The sequence below is a fragment of the Panthera uncia genome, chromosome A2, assembly GCF_023721935.1.
Source record: "Panthera uncia isolate 11264 chromosome A2, Puncia_PCG_1.0, whole genome shotgun sequence".
Lineage (NCBI taxonomy): Eukaryota > Metazoa > Chordata > Mammalia > Carnivora > Felidae > Panthera > Panthera uncia.
This window is the reverse complement of record NC_064816.1, coordinates 4755260-4777923: the sequence shown is the minus strand read 5'-3', so window position 1 is coordinate 4777923 and position 22664 is coordinate 4755260. Positions and strand designations below refer to the sequence as shown.

Genomic DNA, 22664 nt, shown 5'->3' with positions numbered 1-22664 from the left:
GAAATGGGGAGAAGACATAGATAGGCACTTTTCCAAAGAAGACATCCACATAGCAAATGGACACACGAAAAGATCCCCAACGTCACTCATCATCAGGGAGATACAAATCAAAACCACACTGAGTACCACCTCACACCTGTCAGAATGGCTCACATTAACAACTCAGGCAACAACAGATGTTGGCGAGGATGCATACAAAGAGGAACAGTGTTGGTGGGAATGCAAATTGGTGCAGCCACTCTGGGTAACAGCATTGGAGGTTCCTCAAAAAGTTAAAAAATATAACTACCCTAAGATCCAGAAGTTGCACTACTATTTACCCAAAGGATACAAAAATGCTGACTTGAAGTGGTACATGCACCCCAATGTTTACAGCAATATTATCAACAATAGCCAAATTATGGAGAGAGCCCAAATGTCCATTTACTAATGAACAAAGTTCTGCTTTTTAAGCAAAAAGTTTGATTGCCTTAGCAGTTAAACCCACCTTGGCTTTTTTGTATGAGTCAGTTCTGGTTGTTTGATGAAACCACTAGGACCCAGACTTTGCTTCTATTTCTTAAACCTGCCAGCTCAACTGTTGGGGAAGGTCATCGAAAAGACGTGACCACAGATTGACCCATGAGCAGAAACCAGGCACTCAGAGCCTCCTTATTCCGACCCCTTTCCTTGGAATATGGGTTCCTCTTGCCTTTCCTGCTTCCAGAGGGTGTTCTAAGGACATAGCCTTAGGATATTGATGTGGTCTATGTGTGACTGAACCCAGTTAAGGCCTCCTCTCTTTCTATAAACTTAGAAGATTTGGCAGATGAATGTTGGGATCCATTTGTCTTGCTACTGCCCAAGACAAACATCATATGTAAGCTCCCTTTGCTTATTAAAACTGTGACCTCCATACCTGAAGGGGCCTACCTCTTTCTGCAGTGTCTCCCTGCCCTCGAGCAAGGGAGCTGGTTTCAGATCACACCTGGGAACTTCCCAAGTGGATTGTGAACCAACATCAACTCCAAGGTCAGCTTAAGGGGAACAGCCCCCTCCCTTATGCCCCAGAAACTAGGGGCCAGCTCAAAGATCCTGAGAGGTAGCAGGACCCAGGTGGTCAGTCATGGATGTGGTTACTGCAGACCTCAAGTGCCTTCCCCAGAAGGAACTAAAACAGCTTGACCACTCCCTAACACTTTCATCCCTGCTCACCTTGCCCTGTAACTCTGGCTTAGATTTTACCAGGGGGAAGGGGAAAGAAGAGAAGACACAATAGGAGAGCAGAGGGGAAGGGGGACCATTTGGACCCATCAACGAGGGTGAGGCTCCTTAAACGCTGAAGAAGCAACATGTCCTCTCCTGAATGTAAGACCGTGGAGTCCTGTAATTCTACCTCCCTGTTTAAGTCTATCTCCTACCAATCCAATTCAATAGTGGTGCTGAAATTGACCTCATAATACCAGACAGTTGAATGGTGGCTACCAGAGATGGGGGTGGGGTGGGGTGGCAATGGGGAGATGTTTATGGGCACAAACTTGGAACTAGTACACAGGTAAGGTCTGTGATGTAATGCACACCATAGTGATGATAGACAACAGCGCCGTATTATATACCTTAAAGCTGTTGACAGACCACATCTCATTTGTTCCTGCAACAAAATAGAAATGGTAATTATGTGATGCCATGGGAGTTTAGTTAAAGCTAAGGTGGTTATTCCATTGCCATATATAAGCATATGAAACCAACATGGTATACACCTTAAAGGTATACAATGTTATGTGCCAATTATGTCTCAATAAGTTTTAAAAAATTAAATTTAAAAATAGTGGTTTTGATGTGGACAGCTACAACAGATGGAGCAGGTACACAGGGAAGGAGTATTACCAACAGTGATAGCCAGGGTGAAGTAACCATTTACCCCTGGTAAGCACCTTCCAGGTAGAGTATCTCATGGATTCCCCCCTGATATTCTCAAGAAGCAGAGCCTCTTATCTGCCCCATTTTACAGCAAAGGAATCTGAGGGTCATAGTGGTTCAGGAACTTGTCCAAGATAACACAGCAGGTAAGCAACAGAGCCCAGCCTGTCACAGTGCTACACCCCACCAGGCTTTTTTGTTAAGCGCTCCTTCACAACCTTAGTTTCTGAGATCTTTCCCCTTTTATTAACACTGTGATTACTACACCAACTGTCCCGGGGACCCAAAAGTGTCCTGTTTTGTGCCATAGAGAGAGGAGAGAAAGAGAATGGTAAGATTCCCTCACTGCCCATTTGGAACAGATTCTTTTAACACTACACAGAGAATTCAATTCTCTTCCAACTCCATTTAAATGACTTGGGACTCCCTGAAGAGTCTCATGCACTGGCTAAAGCTGTCTCCAAATTCCAAGTCCTCTGTCACTTCTGATTTTCATATAGACATGCTGACAAGCCCAGAGAAGCAAGATATGCTATACTGAAACTTAAAAAAAAAGGTCAGCCATATTAGTGGTCAAAATTTCATGGAGATTTTGACTTTTTGGCCGATAAATTTTTCTATGAAGCTTCCTGCCCCCATTTGGCAGGTTTTTGTTGTTATTGTTTTAGCTCGTACCATTAAACTTTTTTTTTTTAATTCTCATGTCTTCCTTTAAGGTAAGGTGTCTCAGCCTTAGCACCTTAGCACATTTTGGGCTGGATAATTCCTCATCGCAGGAGCTGGGCTGCACTGGAAGGTGTTAGGTAACACCCTTGGCCTCCACCCACTAAGTGACAGGCACACTGTCACCCCAGATCATGACCACCAAAGCTGTGTGCAAACATTACTGTCTGCTGTGGGGGTGCCAAATGGTCCCCAGTTGACCACTACTTTTGATATTCTTTGTACCTCTAAGGACATTGGACTTTGTATCTTCAAGCAAATAAAAACAATTTAAAAACTGACTGTGCCTATGTTAACACAGTCTTAGAAAGTTGGACATACCCCTCTCAGGAACGGCCCCTCAGGCCAGCCCTCCATCAGATCCAATTGAATACTATAGCTGTTCTAGAACCAAAGAAAATAAGATGTTTAACACTCACCACACAGGAGAAAGTTTCTCCTCTTGGTCATAGCTCCCCCACCTTCTAACTGATAACAGAGAGGGAACTGTAGAATCTTATTTCCTATTTCTCAAGGAGTCTTGGAGGTTTCAAGAGGACCACAATTTGTTGGTGTAATTTCCACAGGTAAGGTCAAAGTCTAATCAAAGGCAACATCACAAATACAAATTTCTATACACCATGGGTATCCACATCATGCTCACCGCAGAATTCTCTGGTCACTTAATCACTCGTGGGACCCAGAAATAAGGACTAGGCAAGTAGAGCATTGCTGGCGTTGGGCACTAATGAGCCAAAGCAGCACCCACCATGCCAAAGCTGCATGCTTGGCAACATGTAAAACATACCTGCACTCCTATGTGCATTGCAGCATTATTTACAATAGCCAAGATATGGAAACAACCTGAGGTCTATCAAGGGATGAGTGGATACAGAAGATGTGCCATATATATATATATATATATATATATATATATATATATATATACACACACACACACACACACACACGTCATCCTGAAAAGAGAAGGAAATGTTGTCATTTGCAACAACACGAATCAATCTGGAGGATGTTATACTAAGTAAAATAAGCCAGTCACAGAAGGACACATATGGCATGATCTCACTTATATGTGGAATCTAAGAAAGTCAAGTACCTAACAGCAGAGGGTAGGACAGGTCCAGGAGCTGGGGGCAGGGAGAAATGGGGAGATACTGGTCAAAGCATGTAAAGTTTCAGTTGTGCAAGATGAATGAATTCTGGGGGCATGGAGACTAGCGCTAACAATACTGGCTTGTATACCTGAAATATGCTGACAGGGCATCATCCGTGTCCTCGTCAAAAACAAAAAAATGGTAACCATGCGAGGGGAAGGGTGCGTTAATTAGCTTGACTGTGGTGATTGTTTCCCAGTGTCAATGTATATCAAAACATCACGTGGTACATTTTCATTATATATAACTTTATTTGTTGACCATACCTCAGTAAAGCTCGGCAGGGAGAGAAAAAAAAATGAACTGAATCAAAACCACAGAACTAGATATAAAATATTAACATGTGAAATTTAGTGTAAGTAAATGCGAGAATGAGTTAACAAATAATAGTAAAATAGGAACATTTCAGTTCTATAATTCAGACTTTTAGGATATGATCTGTGAAGTAGAGAAGTGACTTTTCTTCCTGTTTTTCATGGTATTTTTGCCATGCAGAAATTACATTGAAATGGGTTTTCTTATCCTCTCCCTAACCCTGACCCTGACCCTAACTGTTGAAAGCAGACATACAAATAAGACTTGTCCTATTTCCTAGTTCCTTACCCTCAAAGGGCTCACTTCTTAGAACTTCCCTCTGTCTGATCTCACCCGCCGGGTAGCCCAGATCCCCATTAGAGATACCTGCTGCCAGCCTCCACTTCTTGCTGAAGAGTGGATGATTTTTCTAGTAAGTAGGCTAAATTAAACATCTTGTCTATGTCCTAGGTAGTGAAATCTGGAGTTGACATCAATATTGAGGGAATACTGTGCTATTCCAAGAGGAGAACTGAGAACTTAGAGATTTCATACATTGTGGCAGGAGAAGGGGGAGAGAGGGGTTAGGAGGGTTGAGCGACTTTCACCAGGGTCTGTTGAAAATGGAATTCCCCACTTGGGTACCTCTGTCAGCTCCAGCCATTAACTGCTGTACTATAGAGTCATATGTTTACTGTTCCTTTTCCCTACAACTTGGTTCAGTTGTCTTCACTCTGAAGACTTTCTCCAAATGGTGAACAGGGTCCCTGATAGCCAACTCAATGGGACTTCAGAGACTCTCTTCCCGACCTCAGCTAGACTAGGTTAAACCCGGGCTTTCCTCTCTGTCCTTATAGAATCCGGTTTGAACAAGAGTCTTCCTAAATCAATTCAGCAGACATCCCCCACCCTTGGTGTCTGAACACCCTCCTTATCTTACTATCCTCACTTGCCCTGGGTAAGAATGCTTCTGACTCCTGATGTTTCCTCTTCGTAATTTTCCATTCCCTGACCCTGATCCTTGTATATAAATCTCCACTTATCTCTGATGGAATCAGAACTGAGTCCAATCTCCTTCCCCACTACAAGACCCTATTGCACTGGTCCCTACACCCATTGCAAAGTTCTCCCTCTTGAAAAAAGTCTGCCTTACTGTTCTCTAGCAAGTGTCTTTAAATGACTTTCTCTTTAATAGTTAGAATAATATTGTTTTTTGAACACCCACCAGGTCCATTCTGGTCTCTTTGTTCAAATGTTTAAGAGAGGAAATCTGATTGATTAGACAAAAAGTCAATGACTTGACCCCTCCTGGGTGGCCACCCTATTGCACCTGGCAATGGCCAGTGGGGATAAAGTTATATGGCACGTAGGGTGCACTTTCTGTGCCAAAGGGACAGGTATCATGGAAGAAAGCTGACACACTAGCAATGTTGTCTTCTAAATGTAGCCATCAACAAGATTTCTGTCTTTTCTATCAGGTAAATATCGGTGTGTAAGCATAAATATAACATAAATAAAAGGAGGCATGGGGATGAGAAATGGTGATCAAGACAGATGGTAGCAGAAAGTGTAAGAACTAAACCAGGAACAGGATGGACCAATCAGCAAGTTCATCATACACAAGAATATTTATTGAGCACGTACCACGTGCTAGATACTGTTGTAAGCACTGAATATACAGCAGTGAATGAAACAAACAAAACCCCTGTCCTCATGGCATGGACACTCTGGTAGAGTAACAGAAGAAGTAAACCAAATAAGTAAAATGTGTGTTTAGCAGTGCTGAGTACTGTTGAGCAAGGAAAGGTGATAGAGAAATCTGGGATCATGAACCATCAAACAACCAGGGACAGCTTCATTGTGAAGGTGGTGTTTGGAGAGAGACTTGAAATGCACATGAATCATGAAGACATTAGGGATATTCTGAATTAGAATTAGAAGACATTAGAATATTCTGGGAGGGAACAGAAAGCCCTCTGCCATTCCTGAGGCAGGAGTGAGTCTGTTCTGTTTGAGAAGGAGTGAGGAGAGCAGTTCAGCTGGAAAGAGAACTACAAGGAAACTAGGAGGAAAACAGTAGGATGCTTACTCCCAGAAGTAAGGGTGGTCAAGTGCCTGATTCGTGGAGATGCTCCATGACCACTCTGGATTTTGATTATAGGAACTCAGATTTTGAAAAGAGGAGTAACCTGATCTGACTTCCGTATTGAAGTGAGTTCAGGTGACCAACCATCCCAGTTTTCCTTGCGCTGTCCCAATTTTAGCACCAAACTTCCCACATCTGGGGAAACTCTTCAGTCCTGGGAAAAACGGGACAGCTGGTCACCCCAGCTGGATGCCACATTGATAAGAGACATGAGAGCAGATGTTGAGGAACCAGTAAAATGGCTACTGCAGTAGCTCCTTCTTTACTCTTTGAATGTAGACTAGTTGCCAGGATATTCTCCAGCTGCTTGTAATGAACATTTTAATGTAATGGAAAAGGCATGGAGATTGTGTCTTTGATGACCTCATCAGGATGCTTCACCAGACTTCAATTGTTCACACTTGGACTCCTTGTCATGCGAGATCATTAAATGTCTTTATGCTTGAGGCAGTGCCTCCCAAGTGTGAATGAATATTCATAACTACTGAGAGTCTTGTTACAATGCAGGTTTGATTCAGTAGGTCTAGAGTGAAGGCTGCAATACTGAATCTCTAACAAGTGCAGTCCATGCTTGTGCTGCTGGCACAAGGACCATGCTTTGAGTAGGACAGTGTTTCTCAAACTTAAATATACACAAGAATCTCCTATGCCAGAAAGGATTGGCGGGATATATTCAACGTGCTGAATCAGAAAAATATGCAGCCAAGAATTCTTTATCCAGAAAGCCTGTCATTCAAAACAGAAGGAGAGTTAAAGAATTTCCTAGACAAACAAAAACTAAGGAGTTCATGACCACTAAACCAGCCCTGCAAGAAATTATAAGGGGGACTCTGAGAAAACACAAAACAAGAAAGACCAAAAGCAACAAAGACTAGAAAGGACAAGAGAACATCTCCAGAAACACCAACTCTATAGGCAACACAATGTCACTAAATTCATATCTTTCAGTACTCGCTCTCAATGTCAGTGGACTAAACGCTCCAATCAAAAGACATATGGTATCAGAATGGATAAGAAAATAAGACTCATCTATATACTGCTTATAAGAGACCCATTTTAGGCCTAAAAACACACGCAGATTGAAACAAAGTGGAGAACCATCTAGTATACTAATGGTGATCAAGAGAAAGCTGGAGTAGCCATACTTATATCAGACAATCTAGACTTTAAAATAAAGACTTTAACAAGAGATGAAGAAGAATATTATATTATAATTAAGGGGACTATCCACCAAGAAGATCTATCAATTGTAAATATTTATGCCCTCAATGTGAAAACACCCAAATATATAAATCAATTAATCATAAAGAAACTCATTGATAATAATACCATAATAGTAGGGGACTTCAACACCCCACCTACAGCAATGGACAGATCATCTAAGCAGAAAATCAACCAAGAAACAATGGCTTTGAGTGACACACTGGACTGATGGACTTAACAGATATATTCAAAACATTTCATCCTAAAGCAACAGAATACACATTCTTCTCGAGTGCACATGGAACATTCTCCAGAATAGACCACATACTGGGACAAATCAGCCCTCAACAAATACAAAAAATAGAGATAATACCTTGCATATTTTCAGACGGCAACACTATGAAACTCGAAATCAACCACAAGAAAAAATTTGGGAGGATAGAAGATGGCAGTGTAGGAGGACTCTGGGCTCACCTTGTCCTGCTGATCACTTAGATTCCACCCACACCTGCCTGAATAACCCAGAAAACCACCAGAAGACTAGCAGAACATACTTTATGGAGCCAAGCGTAGACAAGAGGCCCGCAGAAGAGGGTAGGAAGGGCGGAGAGGCAGTGCGTGCTACACGGACTGGCGGGAGGGAGCCGGGGCCATGGAGGGGCAGCCCGCTGGGCAAGGCAGAGCCCCCGAGTCTGGCTTGCAAAAGTGGAGGGGCTGGACTCCGTGAGTTCTGACAGCCAGTGGGTCTTAACATCTGGAATCTTAAAAGTCAACAGCTCTGCTCTCAGAGAGCAGGGAAGGCAAGAGGACACTGGGAGGGAGGGTTGTTGAGCCCTAGAAGACAGAGCTCAGCTTGGCAGGGAACAAAGGCACTGGCAAGCACCATCTCCCTCTCCCATCCACCAGCCCAAATTCCAAAGGGAACCAATTCCCATCACCGAATTTGCTTGCACTGAGCAAATGCCCAACGCTGTGCTTCTGTGGATCCGTCACTCCAACGGGTCGGCCTCCCTCCTGGTGCTGCATGGCCCCTCCTGCAGGGGACCACCCATGGCAAAGCGAGCTAAGTCTGCCCCTCCTGCCTCTGCACCTTGCGGATCCACCCTGGCTAATACGCCAGATCCCATCGAAGCAGCACCACAAGCCTGACAGTGTGCAAGTAGCCCAGACAGAGGCCACACCACTCCACAGTGAGTCCTGCCCCTGGGAGAGGGGAAGATAAGGTACACACCAGTCTGACTGTGGCCCCAGCGGTGGGCTGGGGGCAGACATCGGGTCTGACTGTGGCCCTGCCCACAACACAAGTTACTCCGGACAGCACAGGGGAAGTGCCCTGCAGTTCCGCGCCACTCCAGGGACTATCCACGATGATGAAATGGAAGAATTCTCAAAAGAAACTCCAGGAAGTAGTGACAGCTAACGAATTGATCAAAAACAATTTAAGCAATATAATGGAACAAGAATTTAGAATAATAGTCATAAAACTAATCGCTGGGCTTGAAAAAAGGATAGAGGACAGCAGAGAATCTATTGCTACAGAGATCAAGGGACTAAGAAATAGTCATGAGGAACTAAAAAATGCTATAAATGAGGTGCAAAATAAAATGGAGGCAGCCATAGCACGGATTGAAGAGGCAGAGGAGAGAATAGGTGAATTAGAAGATAAAATTATGGAAAAAGAGGAAGCGGAGAAAAAGAGATAAAAAAAAATCCAGGAGTATGAGGGGAGAATTAGAGAACTAAGTGATGCAATCAAACGGAACAATATCCGTATAATAGGAATTCCAGAAGAGGAAGAGAGAGAGAAAGGGGCCGAAGGTGTACTTGAACAAATCATAGCTGAGAACTTCCCTGATCTGGGGAAGGAAACAGGCATTAAAATCCAAGAGGCACAGGGAACTCCCTTCAGACGTAACTTGAATCGATCATCTGCACGACATATCATAGTGAAACTGGCAAAATATAAGGATAAAGAGAAAATTCTGAAAGCAGCTAGGGATAAACAGGCTCTAACTTACAAAGGGAGACCCATAAGACTAGTGGCATACCTATCTACTGAAACTTGGCAGGCCAGAAAGGAATGGCAGGAAATCTTCAATGTGATGAACAGAAAAAATATGCAGCCAAGAATCCTTTATCCAGCAAGCCTGTCATTCAGAATAAAGGAGAGATAAAGGTCTTCCCAAACAAACAAAAACTGAAGGAATTCATCACCACTAAACCAGCCCTACAAGAGATCCTAAGGGGGACTCTGTGAGTGAAATGTTGCAAAGACCACAACGTACCAGAAACATCACTACTAGCATGAAACCTACAGACATCACAATGACTCTAAACCCATATCTGCCAATAATAACACTGAATGTAAATGGACTAAATGCTCCAACCAAAAGACATAGGGTAACAGAATTGATAAAAAAATAAGACCCATCTATTTGCTGTCTATAAGAGATTAATTTTAGACCTGAGGACACCTTCAGATTGAGAGTGAGGGGATGGAGAACTATATATCATGCTACTGGAAGTCAAAAGAGAGCTGGAGTAGCCATACTTATATCAGACAAACTAGACTTTAAATTAAAGGCTGTAACAAGAGATGAAGAAGGGAATTATATAATAATTACAGGGTCTATTCATCAGGAAGAGCTAACAATTATAAATGTCTATGCACCGAATATGGCAGCCCCCAAATATATAAAACAATCACAAACATAAGCAACCTTATTGGTAAGAATGTGGTAATTTCAGGGGACTTTAATACCCCACTTACAACAATGGATAGATCATCTAGACACAGGATCAATAAAGAAACAAGGGCCCTCCCTGAATGATACATTGGATCAGATGTACTTGACAGATACATTTAGAACTCTGCATCCCAAAGCAACAGAATATACTTTCTTCTCAGGTACACATGGAACATTCTCCAGGATAGATCATATACTGGGTCACAAAACAGACCTTAATAAGTATTAAAGAATTGAGATCATACCATGAACACTTTCAGACCACAATGTTATGAAACTTGAAATCAACCACAGGAAGAAGTCTGGAAAACCTTCAAAAGCATGGAGGTTAAAGAACAGCCTACTAAAGAATGAATGGGTCAACCAGGCAATTAGAGAAGAAATAAAAAAATATATGGAAACAAATGAAAATAAAAATACAACAATCCAAATGCTTTGGGATGCAGCGAAGGCAGTCCTGAGAGGAAAATACATTGCAATCCAGGCCTATCTCAAGAAACAAGAAAAATCCCAAATACAAAATCTAACAGTACACCTAAAGGAAATAGAACCAGAACAGCAAAGATGCCCCAAACCCAGAAGAAGAAGAGAAATAATAAAGATCAGAGCAGAAATAAACATATAGAATCTAAAAAAACTGTAGAGCAGATCAATGAAACCAAGAGTTGGTTTTTTGAGAAAAATAAACAAAATTGATAAACTTCTAGCCTGGCTTCTAAAAAGGAAAAGGGAGATGACCCAAATAGATAAAATCATGAATGAAAACGGAATTATTACAACCAATCCCTCAGAAATACAAGCAATTACCAGGGAATACTATGAAAAATTATATGCCAACAAACTGGACAACCTGAAAGAAATGGACAAATACCTAAGCACCCACACACTTCCAAAATTCAAACAGGAAGAAATAGAAAGCTTGAACAGACCCATAACCAGCAAAGAAATTGAATCAATTTCTTGATTCAATTTGATTACCAAAAAATCTCCCAACCAATAAGAGTCCAGGACCAGATGGCTTCCCTGGGTAATTCTACCAGACATTTAAAGCAGAGATAATACCTATCCTTCTCAAGCTGTTCCAAAAAATAGAAAGGAAAGGAAAACTTCCAGATTCATTCTATGAAGCCAACATTACTTTGGTTCCTAAACCAGACAGACACCCAGCAAAAAAAGAGAACTACAGGCCAATATCCCTGATGAATATGGATGCAAAAATTCTCAACAAGATACTAGCAAATCGAATTCAGCAGCTTATAAAAAGAATTATTCACCACAATCAAGTGGCATTCATTCCTGGGCTTCAGGGCTGGTTCAACATTCACAAATCAATTAATGTGATACATCACATTAATAAAAGAAAAGAACCATATGATCCTGTCAATCGATGCAGAAAAAGCATTTGACAAAATTCAGCATTCTTTCTTAATAAAAACCCTCGAGAAAGTCGGGATAGAAGGAACATACTTAAACATAAAAGCCATTTATGAAAAGCCCACAGCTAATATCATCCTCAATGGGGAAAAACTGAGAGATTTCCCCCTGAGATCAGGAACACGACAGGGATGTCCACTCTCACCACTGTTGTTTAACATAGTGTTGGAAGTTCTAGCATCAGCAGTCAGACAACAAAAGGAAATCAAAGGCATCAAAACTGGCAAAGATGAGGTCAAGCATTCACTTTTTGCAGATGACATGGTATTATACATGGAAAACCTGATAGACTCCACCAAAAGTCTGCTGGAACTGATATATGAATTCAGCAAAGTAGCAGGATATAAAATCAATGTACAGAAATCAGTTGCATTCTTATACACTAACAATGAAGCAACAGAAAGACAAATAAACTTATCCCATTCATAATTCCACCAAGAATCATAAAATACCTAGGAATAAACCTAATCAAAGATGTAAAGGATCTGTATGCTGAAAACGATAGAAAGCTTATGAAGGAAATTGAAGAAGTTACAAAGAAATGGAAAAACGTTCCATGCTCATGGATTCAGAGAATAAATATTGTTAAAATGTCAAAACTACCCAAAGCTATCTACGCATTCAATGCAATCCCAATCAAAATTGCACCAGCATTCTTCTCGAAGCTAGAACAAGCAATCCTAAAATTTGTATGGAACCACAAAAGACCCCGAAGAGCCAAAGTAATGTTGAAGAAGACCAAAGTGGGAGGCATCACAATCCCAGACTTTAGCCTCTACTACAAAGCTGTAATCATCAGGACAGCATGGTATTGGCACAAAACCAGACACATAGACCAATGGAATAGAGACTCCAGAATTGGACCCACAATTGTATGGCCAACTAATCTTTGACAAAGCAGGAAAGAATATCCAATGGAAAAAAGACAGCCTCTTTATCAAATGTTGCTGGGAGAACTGGACAGCAACATGCAGCAGAATGCAACTAGACCACTTTCTTACACCATTCACAAAAATAAACTCAAAATGGATGAAGGACCTGAATGTGAGACAGGAAACCATCAAAACCCTAGAGGAGAAAGCAGGAAAAAAAACCTCTCTGACCTCAGCCGCAGCAATTTCTTACTTGACACATCTCCAAAGGCAAGGGAATTAAAAGCAAAAATGAACTATTGGGACCTCATGAAGATAAAATCTTCTGTACTGCAAAGGAAACAATCAACAAAACTAAAAGGCAACGAATGGAATGGGAAAATATATTTGCAAATGACATATCAAAGGGCTAGTATCCAAAATCTATAAAGAACTCACCAAACTCCACACCCAAAAAACAAATAATCCAGTGAAGAAATGGGCAGAAAACATGAATAGACACTTCTCTAAAGAAGACATCCAGATGGCCAACAGGCACATGAAAAGATGCTCAACGTCACTCCTCATCAGGGAAATACAAATCAAAACCACTCTGAAATACCACCTCACCCCAGTCAGAGTGGCTAAAATGAACAAATCAGGAGACTATAGAGGCTGGCGAGGATGTGGAGAAACGGGAACTGTCTTGCACTGTTGGTGGGAATGCAAATTGGTGCAGCCACTCGGGAAAACAGTGTGGAGGTTCCTCAAAAAAGTAAAACTAGATCTACTCTATGACCCAGCAATTGCACTGCTAGGAACTGACCCAAGGGACACAGGAGTGCTGATACATAGGGGCACTTGTACCCCAACATTTATAGCAGCACTTTCAACAATAGCCAAATGATGGAAAGAGCCTAAATGTCCATTAATTGATGAATGGATAAAGAAATTGTAGTTTATATTCACAATGGAATACTACACGGCAATGAGAAAGAATGAAAGGCTTTTGTAGCAACGTGGATGGAACTGGAGAGTGTTACGCTAAGTGAAGTAAATCATACAGAGAAAGACAGGTACCATATGTTTTCACTCTTATGTGTTTCCTGAGAAACTTAACAGAAGACCATGGGGGAGGGGAAGGGAAAAAAAAGGTTAGAGACGGAAGGAGCCAAACCATAAGAGACTTTTAAAAACTGAGAACAAACTGAGGGTTGATGGGGGGTGGGGAAGAGGGGAAAGTGGGTGATGGGCATTGAGGAGGACACCTGTTGGGATGAGCACTGGGTGTTGTATGAAAACCAATTTGACAATAAATTTCATATTAAAAAAAAGGAAAAAATTTGGGAAGACAATGAATAAATGGAGATTAAAGAGCATCCTACTAAAGAATGAATGGGTTAACCAATAAACTAAAGAGGAAATTAAAAAGTACATGGAAGCCAATGAAAATGAAAACACGACAGCTCAAAACCTCTGGGATGCAGCAAAGGCGGTCATAAGCGGAAAGTATACAGCAATCCAGGTCTTTCTAAAGAAGGAAGAAAGGCCTCAGATACACAAACTAACCTTACACCTAAAAGAACTGGAAAAAGAACAGCAAATAAAGCCCAAAACCAGCAGAAGAAGGGAAATAATAAAGATTAGAGCAGAAATCAATGCTATCGAAATTAAAAAAAAAAAAACACCCAAAACAGTAGAACAAATAAATGAACAGGAGCTGGTTCCTTGAAGGAATTAACAAAATTAATAAACCCCTAGCCAGATTGATCAAAAAGAAAAAGGAAAAGACCCAAATAAATAAATCACAAATGAAAGAGGAGAGATCACAACCAACACCGCAGAAATACGAACAATAAGAGAATGTTATGAGCAATTATATGCCAACAAATTAGGCAATCTGGAAGAAGTGGACAAATTCCTAGAAACATATAAACTACCAAAACTGAAACAGGAAGAAATAAAAAATTTGAACAGAGTGGCGCCTGGGTGGCTCAGTCGGTTGGGCTTCTGACTTCGGCTCAGGTCATGATCTTGCAGTTCATGAGTTCAAGCCCCGCATTGGGCTCTGTGCTGACAGCTCAGAGTCTGGAGCCTGCTTTGGATTCTGTGTGTGTGTGTGTGTGTGTGTGTGTCTGCCCCTCCCCTGCTCACCCTCTGTCTGTCTCTCTCAAGAATAAATAAACATTAAAAAAAACATTAAAAAGTTTTGAACAGACCCATAACCAGCAAAGAAATGGAATCAGTAATAAAAAAATCTCCCAACAAACAAGAGTCTAGGGCTGGATAGCTTTCCAGGGGAATTCTATCAAACATTTAAAGAAGAGTTAACTCCTATTCTTTTGAGGCTGTTCCAAAAAATAGAAATAGAAGGAAAACTTCCAAACTCATTCCATGAGGCCAGCATTACCTTGATTCTAAAACCAGACAAAGACCCCACTAAAAAAGAGAACTACAGACCAATTTCCATGATGAACATGGAAGCAAAAATCCTCAACAAGATACTAGCAACCATATCCAACAATACATTGAAAGAATTATTCACCATGATCAAGTGGGATTTATGCCTGAGATACAGGAATAATATTTGCTAATATCATCTGTTTTCCCCCTAAAGTCAGGAACACAACAAGGATGTCCACTCTCATCACTGGTTATTCAACATAGTGTTGAAAGTCCTAGCTTCAGCAATCAGACAACACAAAAAAATGAAAGCATACAAATCAGCAAGGAGGAAGTCAAACTTTCACTGTTCGCAGACGACATGATACGCTGTGTGGAAAATCCGAGGACTCCATCAGAAAACTGCTAGAACTGATCCATGAATTCAGCAAAGTTACAGGATATAAAATCAATGTACAAAAACTGGTTGCATTTATTTTTTTAAAAAATTTTTTTAAGTTTATTTATTTTTGAAACAGAGAGAGACAGAGCATGAACGGGGGTGGGTCAGAGAGAGAGGGAGACACAGAATCAGAAGCAGGCTCCAGGCTCTGAGCTGTCAGCACAGAGCCCGACGCGGGGCTCGAACTCATGGACCGCGAGATCGTGACCTGAACTGAAGTCGGACGCTTAACCGACTGAGCCACCCAGGCGCCCCAAAACTGGTTGCATTTCTATACACTAATAATGAAGGAACAGAAAGAGAAATCAAGGAATCAATCCCATTTACCATTGCACCAAGAACCATAAAATATCTAGGAATAAATCTAAGCAAAGAGGTGAAAAACCTATATGCTGAAAACTATAGAAAGCTTATGAAAGAAATTGAAGAAGATACAAAAAAATTGAAAAAATATTCCATGCTCCTGGGTTGGAAGAACAAATATTGTTAAAATGTCGATACTACCCAAAGCAATCTACATATTCAATGCAATCCCTATCAAAATAACACCAGCATTTTTCACAGAGCTAGAACAAACAATCCTAAAATCTGTATGGAACCAGAAAAGACACTGAATAGCCAAAGCAATCCTGAAAAAGCAAACCAAAGCTGGAGGCCTCACAATCCCAGACTTAAAGCTGTATTACAAAGCTGTAATCATGAAGACAGTATGGTACTGGCACAAAAACAGACACTCAGATCAATGGAACAGAATAGAGAACCCAGAAATGGACCCACAAACATATGGCCAACTAATCTGTGACAAAGCAGAAAAGAATATCCAGTGGAAAAAAAGACAGTCTCTTCAGCGAATGGTGTTGGGAAAATTGGACAGCAACATGCAGAAGAATGAAACTAGACCACTTTCTTATGCCACAAAAATGAAATGGATGAAAGACCTAAATGTAAGACAGGAAGCCATCAAAATCCTAGAGGGGAAAACAGGCAGCAACCTTTTATGACGTCAGTTGCAGCAACTTCTTACTTGACGTGTCTCCAGAGGCAAGGGAAACAAAAGTAAAAATGAACTATTGGGATTTCATCAAGATAAAAAGTTCTGCACAGTGAAGGAAACAATCAGCAAACTAAAAGACAACTGATAGAATGGGAGAAGATATTCACAAATGACATATCTGATGAAGGGTTAGTATCCAAAATTCACAAACAACTTATCAAACTCAACACCCAAAACACAATCCAGTGAAGAAATGGGCAAAAGATATGAATAGACACTTCTCCAAAGAAGACATCCAGATGGCCAACTGACACATGAAAAAATGCTCAACTCACTCATCATCAGGGAAATACAAATCAAAACCACAACGAGACACCACCTCACACCTGTCAGAATGGCTAATGTGAACAACTCAGGCAACAAGAGATGTTGGTGAGAATGCGGAGAAAGAGGAACCCTTTTGTACTGTTGGTGGGAATGCAAACTGGTACAGCCACTCTGGGAAACAGTGTCGAGTTTCCTCAAAAAGTTAAAAATAGAACTACCTTATGACCCAGCAATTGTACTACTAAGTCTTTATTCATAGGATAGAGGTATGCTGTTTCAAAGGGGCACATGCACCCCAGTGTTTATAGCAGCGCTATCAACAATAGATAGCCAAAGTATGGAAAGAGCCCAAATCCATTGACTGATGAATGGATAAAGAAGACGTGGTGCCGGCGGTGTTGTGTGTGTGTGTGTGTGTGTGTGTGTGTGCGCGCACGCACATGGATTACTAGTTGGTAATCGAAAAGAGTGAAATTTTGCCAATTGCAAAAACATGGATGGAACTAGAGGGTATTATGCTAAGTGAAATTAGAGAAAGACAAATATCACAAATGTGGAAGTTAAAATACAAAACAGATGAACATAAGGGAAGGGAAGCAAAAGTAATATCAAAACAGGGAGGGAGACAAACTGTAAAAGACTCTTAAATACAGAGAATGGAGGGTTGCTGCAGGGGTGTTGGGTGAGGGGATGGGCTAAATGGGCAAGGGGCATTAAGGAGGACACTTGTTGGGATGAGCACTGGGTGTTACACGTAAGTGAAGAGTCACTCAATTCTATTCCTGAAATCATTGCTACACTAGATGTTGACTAACTTGGATTTAAATTAAAAAAAAAAAAGGCATAATCAAATTATGGAAAAAGCCCAAATGTCTATCGACTGAATAGATAAAAAAGATGCGCGTGCGCGCACACACACACACACACACACACACACACACACACACTCTGGAATATTACTCAGCCGTAAAAAGAATGGAATATTGCCATTTGCAACAGCATGGATGGAGCTAGAGTGTATTATGCTTAGTGACATAAGTCAGTCTGAGGAAGACAAATACCAGAAGATCTCACTCATATGTGGAATTTAAGATACAAAACAGATGAACATAGGGGAAGGGGAAAAAAAGGGAGACAACCCCTGAGAGAACAAACTGGGGGTTGCTGGAGGGAAGATCGGAAGATGGGCTAAATGAGTGGTGGGTGTTAAGGAGGGCACTTGTAACGAGCACTGGGTGTAGTACGTAAGTGATGAATCACTCAGTTGTACTCTTGAACCCAATATTATACCACATGTTAACTAACTAGAATTTAAATAAAAACTCAAAACATAAAAAAAGAATTCCCTGTAGAGTTTGTTAAGCCATGGATTCCTGGGCCCCCAACTGTAGGGATTCTGTGTCTGGTGGTGATTCTCAGGTGACATCTGAGATTTGCATTTTTAACAATATCCCAGGCCATGCTGATGATGCAGATCCATAGACCACAAGTTTCTCAAACTTTGACTTGCATAGAATCTCCTGGAGATCATGTTAAAAAGAAGGGTCCTATTCACTGGATCTGGGATGGAACGGAAGATTCTGCATTTGTACCAAATTTCCAAGTGATTTGCATGCCACTATGCTGCTGATTTTCAGGCCACATTTGGGCAGCAAGACAGAGCAGCTAGATTTCTATTAGTTGCAACTGAGAACATCCATGATTCATGCACTGCCTATATGTATTTTTGCAGGGAAAAGACTCACTTTTTAAAAATCTGACTCTCAAAGTATTCTGTGATGCAATAAAAGAAAATCTTAAGAGCCCCCGGCTTGGAGTCTCTTAATTTTATTTCCTCTCCTCTGCAGCACAAACCCAAGCAGGGGACCCTTCTCAGCAAAAGTACATGTTGCAAAGAAGCAGACGTGGGTTTTGATGAATAGTCTCTGCCACAGCGAGGTGGGCAGTTCCCAGAAAAGAAAGCTGGCCAGACAATAGGTGTTCCCCATACGTACCACCCCCTTGGAGTGCAGAGCATGTGCGTAATAACCACATTCTGACTGAGTATTCATTTCCTGGAACAGCTGGGTGACCACAAAGGACTTTTTCACTATGAACTAATGCCTAAGCCAGTAATTCTCAATAAGATCACTTCTGTTCCCAGGTAGCAATGTCTGGAGACATTTCTGATGGTCACAGTGGGTGTGTGTGGGATGGGGGAGGTTACTGGCATCTAGCGAGTAGAGGCCAGGGATGCTACTGCAAATCCTGCAATGCACAGCAGCTCCTGCCCGCAAAAAGAATTATCCAGGCCAAAATGTTAACAGTGCAGAGCTTGAGAATTAATGTTCTAGGTGGAGGCAGGGAAACTATCACTTACCACCTTGCAATTGATCATTAAAACATCTATCATTCTTGCCTTCCAGAAGTTTATAATCCAGGCAGGAATGATTTACAAGCACACACGTATCACGTGTGCAATAGCACACAAAATATAGGGTAAGTCACGTCATACTGACGGTAATAGAGTAAGGAATTTCACTGAGGTCTAGAAGAATAAAGGGCTCTCAAAGGATGAAGACACAAGTTCTTAAAGAAAGCGAAGGGGGTGAGCAAGGCAGATAAGAGAAAGAAAGCAGACCTGATGTTGGGAGGAAGTGAAAATATTGAATAGAGAGCTCCAAACCCGAAGCGCCTAGGACATTTGGCTTGTTTATTCACTTTTTGCAACTGTTTTGGATGCAAAAACAGCAGCGACATTAGCGGGGCTTAAGCACAAGGATTTGTCAACTGCCCAGGAAGGTTGCATTTCATGCAAGTTCTATTCGTGTATATTTGAAATTGCAGGATATAAAAAGTCACACCGCAGGCATGCATTTTGAAACCATGTGAATCTCCCCAATTTGTCTCCCTGAGACGAATCACATAATTTTAAAGCCAGCAAGTGGAGTGAATCGTGCATTCTGTTTGCATCGCCACCATGTGGAAGAGACACTTAAGCTGATTAAGCAGAAAAAGGGACAGTCTTTGGTTCATGCCTTAAAAACTGCACAAGAAATCTCTTCAAATGAATCACGGTGAGTCTCAGCTGCTATTTTTACATTTCCTGCTGTTATTATTTAAAGTTGCTTTTAAAACAAAGTTAGCCATACATTTATTTATTTTGGTGCCGAAAAACACACTAAATCCAATGACTTTGAAAACAAAATTAGAAATGTTAAAACTAAATACATAAGGCCAAAGGACTGCTGTGACACCCCCCCCCCCCCGCCGCTATTGGTTTGGCAGTATTTCCATGAGGACATGATGTGACATTAAATATATGTGCTACTAAAGCGAGTGCTTGAGATCACACTAAAATTAACCCGAGTATATGAGTAGGTTTGAAAGTCATCAAGCAAAGAAGACAGTGCTGGTCTCCTGACCACTAGACATTTCCTTAGGACGCCCTCCTGAGTGGGATGGAGGTGTATTTTTACAACGCAAGAATACAACCCTGTTTTTAATATTTATTCATATGGGAGTTATTGAACTATGAAAATGTTGAGTGATGCAAGATCTTCAGGAGTATAAAGTGGAGCCAAAAATTCAGAGAGAGAAATCTGCAAGCTGAATCCAGATGTTGGCCAATAAATCCTGGGCAAGGTAGTATTAGCTGGAAGATGAAAATCCCCTTATTTCCCTCGTTGTTAAAAAGAATTCTCTGAGCATTTAATGGCACACGATATACACTTCTGGGTTTGGGGGTCTCAGTAGTCTCTCGACACCCCTTTCTTTCTACGGAGACAGAAGCCAAAAAGGGAAAAGAGTCACGACTGCTTTCAGGAGAAAGACAGATGGTGGCATTTGTCCCATCCATGTGTCACTACAGGGGGCGCTGTCCACAGCAGCTCAGTTTTCTGGTTTTAGCCAAAGAGCAGAGATCAGAGTCTGAGGCTGTGGTTGAACAGACGCAGCGTCTCTTCTGCGATAGAATTCTGATGATGTTGTTGGTTCCTCCTATTTGGGGGGAAATAATGTGTAGAAAAAGCTGAAGAGAAATTAGCACCTCAGAAATTACCTAGGACTTCCAGCAGTGCCTAGATAGAACAAGCAAGAATTTCTCTAAGGTCCAAAGCTCAGTAAAGAGGTCCTAATATATGGCTTACAGCCTCTCCCGTCCCCAAACACCATCTGCGATGGTCTTTTTATTTGTTTGATCTTTTCACAAACATTTACAGGGTGTTTACTGTGGACCAGGCAGCGTCCTAAGCTCTTAGCACATATGACCTCACTTACTTCTCATGATGAGATAGATACTATTGCCATCGTCATTTACAGATGAAGAAACTGAGGCACAGAGACATTAAGTGGCTAGCGTAAGCTGATGCAGCCTGGAACTGGTGGAGTTGTCACTTGAACCCAGGCACGTTGGCTCCATTCAAACAGTGATGAATCGGGGCACCTGGGTGGCTCAGTCGGTTAAGCGTCCGACTTCGGCTCAGGTCATGATCTCGTGCTCCGTGGGCTCGGGCCCCGCATTGGGCTCTATGCTGACAGCTCAGAGCCTGGAGCCTGTTTCAGATTCTGTGTCTCCCTCTTTCTCTGACCCTCCCCTGTTCATGCTCTCTCTCTCTCTCTGTCTCAAAAATAAATAAATGTCAAACAGTGACGAATCACTTAAATGCTACAGAGGATCAGTAATGACTGTAAGGATGGATATGTGCTTTTTAGAGAGAAAAGTGTTGTCCAAAGATAAGGGGACAAGATTACTGTTTGGGGCCTTCTATGTAGCTGACTTTTGATAATTTTGTATTAATAAAAAGCAGCGTTGACATGGTTCAGAGTAGAGCAAAGTGCTTTCATGTACATTGTTTCGTTCCTCAATCAATTGGGCATTTCAATGATGAATGAATTGAGGCTCAGAGAAGTTAAATTATTTGCCCATCATCTACCACCTAAAACCTGAAAGAGTCAAAATACGAACTCAAATCTGGCGAACCCCAGAATCCACACTATGGATTCTACTATGTGACATGTTTTGGGGGACTACAAGCATTGGGAAAGTTCTTTTACACAGTTCAGGTTGACATATCCTTTGGCCGCTGCTGATTCTAGCTAAGAGGTGAACCTGTGGCATACACTGATAGGACATAGTCAGCAGCCACTAAGCAGAATTGTCCTTAATATGAGAGTGCATGTCCTATCAAGCTGGTCCCAATATTGTTGACAATCTGGGGTGACAACTCTGGTGACAACTAAGGAAAGCTGTCAACTTTCAGAGAAAAACAGACCCAAGTTGGAACCCTCTACCCAGCTGAGTAGCTTTGAGCAAATCATGTGGACTCTCCCAGTCTGTTTGCTCATCTGTAAGCAAGGAATTTAGACACTCAACATCTTTTGTGGGCCAGGCATTGCTCTAGGTAGAAGGAAAACAATAGTGACCACAACAGTGAAACTTACAGGGGAGCAGAAGCTGACCAAAAGCAAATACTTCAATGTTTTTAAGACTAAGACAAATATCATACAGAGAGGCACATCATACAGAGAATTAAAATAGAATGTAATGACAGAGACTGTGAAGGGCTGTCACCGTGACCACCTTACTGAAAACCAAACTCCCCTCACCCCGTGCGTCCTGATTTCTCTTCACTGCTCTGTATTTTTCTATAGCACACATCACTTTGTGATGTACTGTATAATCTACACTTGGGGGTTTATTGTCAGCCCCCCCCCCACCTCACTCCAACATCAGTCCTGTGAGGGCAAGGATTTTTGTCAATGTGTCCACTGCTGTTTCCCCAACACCTAATACAGTATCTAGCATGTACTGGATAATCAATAAATATTTGTTAAATGAATGTTGTTAAATTATCATTTGGATATTTGTGGAATATCCAAATTTGTGGAAAGACTGGGGAGAGGGAGAGAAAGAGAGAGAGAGGGTGAAAGAAAGAGAGAGAGAGAAAGACAGGGATGGAAGGAAGGAATAAAGGAATGAATAAAGGAGGGAAGAAGGAGGAAAGGAGGGATGATAAAGGAGGGATAGAGGATAGGGAAGGAAGGAGGAAGGAGGGAAGGAGGGATGA

General features: G+C 41.5%; 1 protein-coding gene across 1 annotated transcript in view; it reads right to left on the bottom strand.

Annotated features, from left to right (window-relative positions):
* LOC125928715 (putative adhesion G protein-coupled receptor E4P) overlaps positions 1–22664 on the bottom strand; it is a 69605-nt gene that overhangs the window by 12884 nt on the left and 34057 nt on the right. The window lies entirely within an intron of this gene.